The sequence below is a fragment of the Mya arenaria genome, chromosome 1 (genome assembly GCF_026914265.1).
Source record: "Mya arenaria isolate MELC-2E11 chromosome 1, ASM2691426v1".
NCBI classification, from domain to species: Eukaryota; Metazoa; Mollusca; class Bivalvia; order Myida; family Myidae; genus Mya; species Mya arenaria.
Window position 1 is genome coordinate 37,599,826 of NC_069122.1, and position 9,207 is coordinate 37,609,032.

General features: G+C 31.6%; 1 long non-coding RNA gene across 1 annotated transcript; it reads left to right on the forward strand.

The window, feature by feature from the left end:
* Nucleotides 1-7,828: 7,828 nt before the first annotated feature.
* On the forward strand, nt 7,829-8,792 carry LOC128228662 (uncharacterized). Its single transcript, XR_008259962.1, has 3 exons — nt 7,829-7,940; nt 8,170-8,227; nt 8,597-8,792. It is a non-coding gene; the product is annotated as an uncharacterized LOC128228662 (long non-coding RNA).
* Nucleotides 8,793-9,207: the final 415 nt, after the last annotated feature.

A 9,207-nucleotide genomic window follows, 5' to 3' on the forward strand; every position in this document is an offset into this window, starting at 1 on the left:
CAATAACTCTGTAATGCGAATGCCATATCCATATTGTCTGTACACCTTGCAATAACTATGTAATGCCAATGTAACTTATTCAACAGAATGAATTACATAAACCACGAATGAACATCTATTGTAAACAAAACATGCTACCCCAAAAGTACTTCTAAAAAGTAGAATACACATGAGCGAACAATAGCGAAATGTTGAGAATCCTACACCTTCCTTTGCTGCCATTGAACACTATAAGTCAAGTAGATAATGTTATATTCATGCTTTGAATGCATTGTGTGCCTTCGAGTGTTCTGTCCCTTTACCTGAATATATATTTGCTATCTTTGACAGTATTTTCCCTGCCATTTCGTCTAGTTTATATTGAAAAGTTATTCTGAAACAAAATAGACATTAAACGAATGAATAAAGGTGAGAGGTTTAAATGCAACTGGATATTAAAGTGACACTCATATCCAAAATCATTGCATACATATGTATAACCAATTTTTGAGTAATAAACCTTTAACTACTTACAAACTAATGCATTTAAGGAAAATATTAATTACTGATACAAGGATGTAACTGTGTATTTAACAGCGGAAAAAGTAAAAAAAAAAAAAATGATTGGTGAGTTTTAAACTAATTACTGCGATCTACAATTGTCTCACAAGGTAGAAATATCGTGTTTTCTGTACCTTTCTTTCAAATTAAACTCGGAATCTCTTTTAAAAAACAATTGTTTTCGACTTTTATTCATCCTTTTCGGTATATTAAAACAATTGTATTAATTGTGGTAAATCTAATTTGGAATAGTGTGCATTTTAAGCATCTACGAGGAAAATTATAACCAATAAACAAGCGTTTTTTTTCTTCCTCAATACACAATAGAACACGAAAACCTACTAAAAATGTATTAATAGCATAAAAAGTCAAAGCTGAAGGTTCTCTCCTCATACTCAAATGTCATTTTGACAAAGACTAAAGTGTTTATTAATTAATGACAATCAGCAAATACAAAAACAACATCTTCTAGCAGTCGTTTGCATTTGTTTACGAGTATTTCATAAGTAGTAATAAGCATCAGATCTTCCACTCAGAACTTTTAATTCCGAATGTGAAGTTGATAGAACTTTCTGACATTTCTGACATCTATTATATTTCAATTTAGATCTTTTAAAAAAACTAAAAAAGAAAATCACTAAGAAGGTCGTTATTGTCAGACATAATAGTCCTTAAGAATTGGCACTAGTTTAGCTGCACTTTAACAGAGGCAAAGTATTGTTATTGTATAAAGGGAAATAATTCAAATATAGTATTGTCAAGGCCAATCTATGTACATGGATTGAAGTATTATTTTATGCGGATTAAAGTACAAGTTTAAACCTTCTTATGAGCACTTGAAGACTCATCTTCACTGGAAGACAAAAACGCATTGTCTAGCTTTATGTGTTTCGGGGTACAAATTCATAATGTTAAATAGATATTAAATATATAGTTTTCCAAGTCAGAGTATCTTAGAGCAAATGGATCAAATCTTACAACCCAACCCGCCAAAAATGTATTGCCTTATTTTTGTTTCTCTGTAAAATGAATTTCATTTATTCAATTCTTGGTTGATTCACGTATATCTCCCCTGGTAATACATTTGTCTTTTGTCCGGTTAGCTTAGTGGTCAACGCAAACTTATCTCACCTAAGTAACCCGAGCTCGATTCCTGGTATGGGCGCATGTGAGTTTGTTTTGTGGTCTTAAGGTCGTACGAGTGGCTTTCCTCCAAGTACTCCGGTTTCCCAAAAAACACAAGACCACACTCTCGATTTACATCGTGCCAACGAGAGTGATTTATATAAAGTTGTAAAACATTTGTTGAAAAATAGTTTTAACTCATACTTTTGTAAACGAAATGAAGAAGACGGAGACGAGAAAGAACATGACGACAATCGACATTCCTTAAAAATGAGATGTATAGAATACGCTTAACTAGTGCGTTGTGAAGAATTTCTTTATTTTTTTTTTATTTATTTTTTAGTTTATTCTGTCTTCACAAATGATCTAAACAGCAGATCATTGGACCTTTCTCTGTTTATTGTGTTACAATAGAGATTTATCACACGTGCACTGCATAAGGTCTGGCATTCGACAAAAAGTTTCTGTATAATGAAATCACCCACGAACAACATGGAAATCATGCTCGTGATATAAGTTCTTTACATTAAATTAATTGCTGAATCAAAATTCCCCGTGAGCTTAAATATTTTTCATTCAAGTTCAAACTAAAACAAATACTCATAAATTACATTGCAATCCATAATAAGTAATCAGTAAGACCGTATTCACGTTATCTCATTGTCACATATTTATGTAATGTGCATGATTTCTATATTCCATTATCACCTGGAACGGTCAGTGTAACGCGTGTTTACTGATTCATGGGCCTACTAGGGACTGGAACTAGTTGATATCGCAGCCATCTCACACTTGTTCAAACATCAATAAAAGAAAATACAGTACGAGTTAACGTTAGAGTAAATAAGAGTTTCAAAAAGGCATCATAACGCAAACTGTTAACCTGTAAACCATTTTAATCATGTTGACACACGTGTTAATGGACGATTCAGATTTTTTTCCAAACGTTTAAGCACATGTGTTCATGTTTGTTTCCGTTTCAAAATTCAATCTAAATTTACAAAACATAGTATGTTTCAAATAAATGATGCGTAAAGACGCGGAAGTGCAACAGACAACGACCTCAATTTTACCTTTTTTTCAAATCTAGTTACTTCATTAGAAAATGAATCAGCAATGATCGTCAGAGGAATAATTATCGAAGAGCGGATAGTTTTTGCCAATAAATTACAAAACATTTGGCAAAAATGCGGAAAAAAAACATTTTTCAATACACGCAGAAATAAAGCAAAAGCCAGGCGGATGGTTTACAAAGTGTAATGGTCAATCCTCCGCGTTCTCCTGGAAAACTTCATCATAAAATTTCAAATTTTCGGTTTTTCAAATTGTGAGATATGAGCGAAAAAAAGTACACATGTATTTTAATACAATGGAAATTACCATAAAGCACATGCCTGAGCCAGTACAGACAAACCGAACTTAAAGTTCTGTCCAAATCTGCAATACATCGTTCTCAAATGTATATTTCTTTTTATCAGTATTATGATAGTATGAAGATACATTTAATGATGATTTTACAATGATCTTTCAAAAGTACGGGAAATTGTCCAAATAATGTAAATGTTACGATTTATATTTTATAAGACCTTTTCTGCCCGACTGAACAAAAATACAAAATTAAATTTATTACAGGATGAATTATAAAAACTGTTAAAGATGTTGAAAACTTGGCTGGATCTGTGCTTTAATGTTTAATTAGAATAAAACAAATGATAGCTGACTTCAATTAAAGTCGCTGACAATGCCAGGACCGTAACCATTACATTTACAAATGTCGATATTGTTGTTCAATATGTGTTGTCTTGTAGAATTGTGTGTATTGTTCGGTGTGTGTAATTGATTAGTGCGAATAAACGGGATAGTTCGTATTTTAGACTGCTGAGCTTGACTCTGTAGTTTCTGCTTTTAATGAATGCAATTGATGTAACTTCAACATCTGGACCTGGTTTTCCCGATTCCTATTCGTGTGTCCCCTTCAATCAAAGTGGCTAAACATGTTTGAATTGTACAGTATAAGTATAATTTAAGAAACTATCGAATCAGCCAATGTCATAACCCTAGATTCTTAAAGGATATTGTAGAACTTTAAACGATACACTGAAATCAATCTTGCAATTTCAATGCAGTTCATATTGAGATAATGCATCTGTTTTATTAAATCAAAGGAAATATCACACTGTGATGACTAAACTATCGTTCTGGAATTGAAAGTTTCAGCGGGTTGTATGTGTTGCTTTATTTTGTATTCACAATGCGATTTCGCTTCATGGGATTTCAATGATTCCATGCATGTTTGAACACGCAATATTTATATTGCAAGTGCGTCCAACAAAGACATTCAGTATGAAAACCGTTTAACGAGAAAGTCAATAATTGTACTCGTTTTAAAACATTCAGTAACGTTGAAACATATATCTATTCATGAAAATGCATCCCGGTACGTTTTAATTTTTGTGCATTTGGCCTGGAACGTAAGCATTGCCAACTTGTTACTGTTATGAATAAATCAAATACATTGAAGTATATGCAGTGTAACAGTGCGATATAATGTTATGGCTCTGTTTATGCAATCCATATTTCTGGTATTGTATCGTTGTAATGACCTGTCATTGATAACATAAATATAGGCTATTCCGAAGCTGTTTATTTCACCGTTACAATATTGAATTCCAGTTATTCGCTTCGTTTCATTATTGACACTTTAGTTATGGTTTGTTCAAGAAACATTTACATTCTGCAAACCCTGCAATTTGTATACGTCGATCAAACATTACTTTGCAACCAGAAATGATTAATCTATTCAGATATTTTTATAAATTGTTTGTGACAGACAGTTTATTTAGTCTGTCTACGGGTTCTTAATATGTTGTTTTTGCATACAACAAGTGATGTTAAGAAAATCATTACATGTCCAAACGAGTTAAGTCCATGCTTCGAGATTTGTCTTGCAATACTTTTATAATGCGACTGCTATGTCGACATTTTCTGTACACCTAGCAAAATCATTGGAAGGCAACTGTAAAGTTAATATTGTATTTACATGTTGTATACAGTGCAAGACCAATATCACTATAATGCAACTTATATTTCAACATTGTCTATATAAGCGAAAAACCCATTACAATGCAACTTCGGCCTCCTCACACTTTGATCAGCCCAATTGCGTTCATAACCCGATAATTACATCAATCCGGCAATTCGTTCCTCAACAAGTCAACATCCTACAATATTTTATGATAATATTTTAATCAATTGAAAAACGCAATTTCGTTAAATAATTGTGTGCATGTTGTCCATGTAGGCGAAACAATCATGAAACATAAGTAATGTGAATTCCAAAATGGGTTTCAAATGTTTTATGTTTAACTTTTATGGTCTCGCTTAAAGGAATGTATTAATACTGCTTTAATTTCCGCTTTGCATGTATCTAAAATGATGATATATAATACTTTGCATAATAAACTAAAAATGAGCTAAAACATTTGGGATGAAAGCCATGAGCATCTTCCAACATTTCATAAATATTAAGCTTATGAACAATCTGCTTTTCCGACACGGCGTCATTTGACGTTAATAATTAAGTTATTTTTTATTTGATGTGGCTCTCATTTGGTGTACATCGTATATTGTAGAACACACTGTGGTGTGAAATAAATGCTATTTTTAAATCTTTTATTCGTTCAAATATAGTCTAACTGGTTTCATTTCCAATCATATAAGTCGTGACATTAAACAATTTTTTTTTTCAAGTTGGTAAATTTTCTTACACAATATCAATTACATCGACCTAGATCCACGGCAATAATTGAATATTATTTCTTGAAAGAAGAGTACCATTTAAGATAAAGCTGATATTCAAAGAATGAAAACAGGTGATATGTTGAATTGTAGCTATTGAATGGCCGCCAGATATTAAGCATCGTTATATATATATATATATGTATATATATATATATATACATTTCTATATATATATACTCTTGAAGCATAAAACGTTTTTTTTTATATCTAGAATTGACAAAATAATACACGAGTAACTGCGTGGACAGGAATAAAACATCAAAGTTGAAAGAAGTTTTCTTATTTACTAATGACAATTAGCAAATGAAAACGCAATCAGAATATCCTTGAAGTATTAATAAATTGTTTCTCGTTTGCATTTGATGATCAGATTTATTTAAAAAAGTGCAAAGACTCTCCTACCTTTCTGGACAATTACTTGAGCAAATAAGTTTAAAGACATTTTTGTCATTTCCAGAATTGGCATGCAATAGTGTCATTTTTCTATTTTGGATCGCATTCAAAAATCTACCAAAGAGAATCACGTCACTACAAAAGACATATAACCAAACATAAAAGCCCTTTGAAGAAGAAAATAGTTCAGCTGCACAACAACAGAGACACAGCATCGCGATTGTAATTGTTTTAAGGAATATAATTGAAATTCAGAATTTTCAAAACGAGTCTATGTATAACCGATTTTGGTATCATTACGTGTGGCTTAAGGTACACGTTAAATCCATCCAGTGACCAATGCAGAACACTTCATACTACAACACATACCCAAGTTTTATGTTTGCCTTGGTGCATTTGTGTTGTTATGGGGAATTTCTCTCTTTTATGTATATTTAGCCTTGGTCTTTTAATAAGAACATGGTTAAATTAGTCCGTCTGAGTTTGTCCCAATAACTTCGATTTTAGAATAAATGTATCATGTTTGCATCCATAATGAATTCAGAAGTTAGTCGTCAAGTCCAGCAGGACCCGGATCAGACTCATCAATATAATAACTATGTAGGTATATTATTATGTTCATGCTTGTACCACAGAAATGCGTTTACTCAAATAAGCAAGCAGTGGTCGATGCTAAAACGAACTGATGGTAATAGGTAATTTCGTTAATTGTCTGAATTATGACTTTCAGATATAAAACATGATATTTAAGAATGAACGGTTAATGAATAGTTTCTTTAAATAAGTCAAATCTTGTTATTTCGTTTCTCATTTTATTGGATACTAAATATAGTTTAATTTCTTTTTGTTAATGTTGATGCGTACAGATCAAACGTAATGAATGATCTTATAACTAGGAAACGCCACACGTCAGCCAAATTCTCCAACATGCAAAATAATGTGAAATGCGCTCTTTGGCCGTTTTGTAGCAGGAAACAATCATGGCAAACAAAGATTATAAACCGTATACACCGCTCGAGCTTTTCAGTGATTTTTTGGCGCCGCTGAATTCTAGTCCACTTGGGCATCAGGGGTGCGTTTCAGAGACGATCGTTAAGGCGATCGTTAGCTGATTTTGGAAGTACGACCAAAATTACCGATCGGCACCGTTTCAGAGACGCAACGTGCACCTGCTTTATCGTAAATTTTGCTCGTAAACCTACGACCGGTAAGAGGTACTCGTTAACTTAACGATCAAGATGGCGGATGAAGATTTTCTCCATATCAAAGTATATTTTTACTTTTTATCAACATTTGAGAGTTTTATGATGCGTGTAGCATGTTCGCTGGTGTGGAATTTTCCAACTATGTCTATAAATAGCTGAAAACAGTACGAAAATGTTCTATTTCTGCCGTTCTGTCAAAAAAGGATTTTAACTGTAGAGGATGTAAGCTTTTTGTTATATTTAGTTAATGTGCTGATATTGTGTACATTTAAAACATGGAATATGATGTAGAATTTAATTTGGTTTCATTGCTGTTTAATATGTCATGTAAAACATTTTCTTGAAATTCTTTTATTTCGGATGGTTTTTAATTCGGATAAATAAATGCCTGTACATATTTTGTTGTAATATTACCGGTCTTTGTGGCATGTAGTCAGTGAATTATTAAACCGTGTTACCATTTTATCATGTCACAATATAACATAATTATTTTTCTTATTTTTACACATCTCAAACTTATGCTAAATATGTAAATATACTGTACAGTAATGTAAACAACACTGTCGCAACAAATAAGTTGATTATTGGCACTTTAATACCATGGACACTATCAGGTGACAATGTAATCATTTTGTTTCACCTTTACTTGTAATTGAAACTTGTTTTAGTAAGGTATCATATGGTTTATGTAGAACTTTGTAGTATATGTACATCACATATGTGAGTTTTCAACTGATAAAGGTTAAATCTTGTCCTTTTCAGTCATACCATTTGATGCCAAGTGTACAATAAAAACTGAAATGACAATTGACATCAGAAGTGTCATGGTCTTGGTGGAAAATGCTGTGTTCTTCGTTGACCTCTGGTTTAATAATAGTATGGAAAACGGAATTAAATTCTAATGTTGGTTTTATGAATAATTATGGAGGCATATTCAACATATGAACACATTGTCATAAGGACTAATGTAGAAACTAAACTGCAAAACCATATTATGTACCTGCAGTTAATGCACAGGCTATGTACAGATGCTTATTGCTATTCTATGTTTTCATTTTTTTAGTTGTTTTGCTTGTTAAATATTTGTTTTAGTTAATTATTTCAGGCTGGTGATAGAAAACTATCAGGAATGCTTCAAGCTGGCAATGGAGGGAAATGTAAAAGTAGGTAGGAAATGATAAAATGCAATAGGATATAAACCAATTTTATGAATAATACAATAAGATAAATGTTTATATTGATACAATGTTGGGCATCTTACTTTGAGCAGTTAACTTGTATAACATAATTGTTATTTACATTATATGAACATTAAACAAGAACAAAATGTGACCAGAATGGTGTTTTTCATGTTTTCTTTAATACCCTTTTTTAAAACATCAATAATTTTCATAAAATATGCAAACTATTTCAGTTGAAAAATGGGAATGTAAATTATGTGTTAGTTGTAGTTTAACCATTAAAAGGCGTTTTCATAAATGTATTATATTGTGCTGTATTAAATAATATTTTATAACTTTTTGTCTTTTCAGGACACTGAGAAATCACAAGGTTTCAAACATCTAGAATATGCTCACAGTCAGTCTTCAAGATACTCACCTTAATGGTTCCAGTGTGTTTTAGGAGACTTTGTCAGAACAGTACTTTATACCTACATACACTGGAGATACCAAGACCTAGCAGATAACTACATATATATTGACACAGAACATGAAATTCATTGCATATCCAAACACAGTGACATAAAAAAACATAAGACTTTAAACTGTTAAATAGGCAGTGAGGCATTTGTGTGTAATCTTCATTATTTGAAATGAAATTTCTTATATTTATTTAAATTTGACTTTGCATTTAAAAGCATTAGCATTAGATTTTCTAAATATATATATAGTTTTATACAGTTTCAACTAAGATGTATATCCAGTTGTTCATGTTTCCTCGAAAAGATTAAAACACTTTTGAATTATATAGAAAAATTTAAATGATACATTTATTCAATCTTATGATAATATAAAAAACACACACTACCATGGTTGATCATGTAAACCATCATACTATCTTTTTATAGAAATTAAGTGAATCTTTTGATATTTCTGAATACATTTATTTCTAATTTGACTGGCTCATGTTTAAACACAGAATG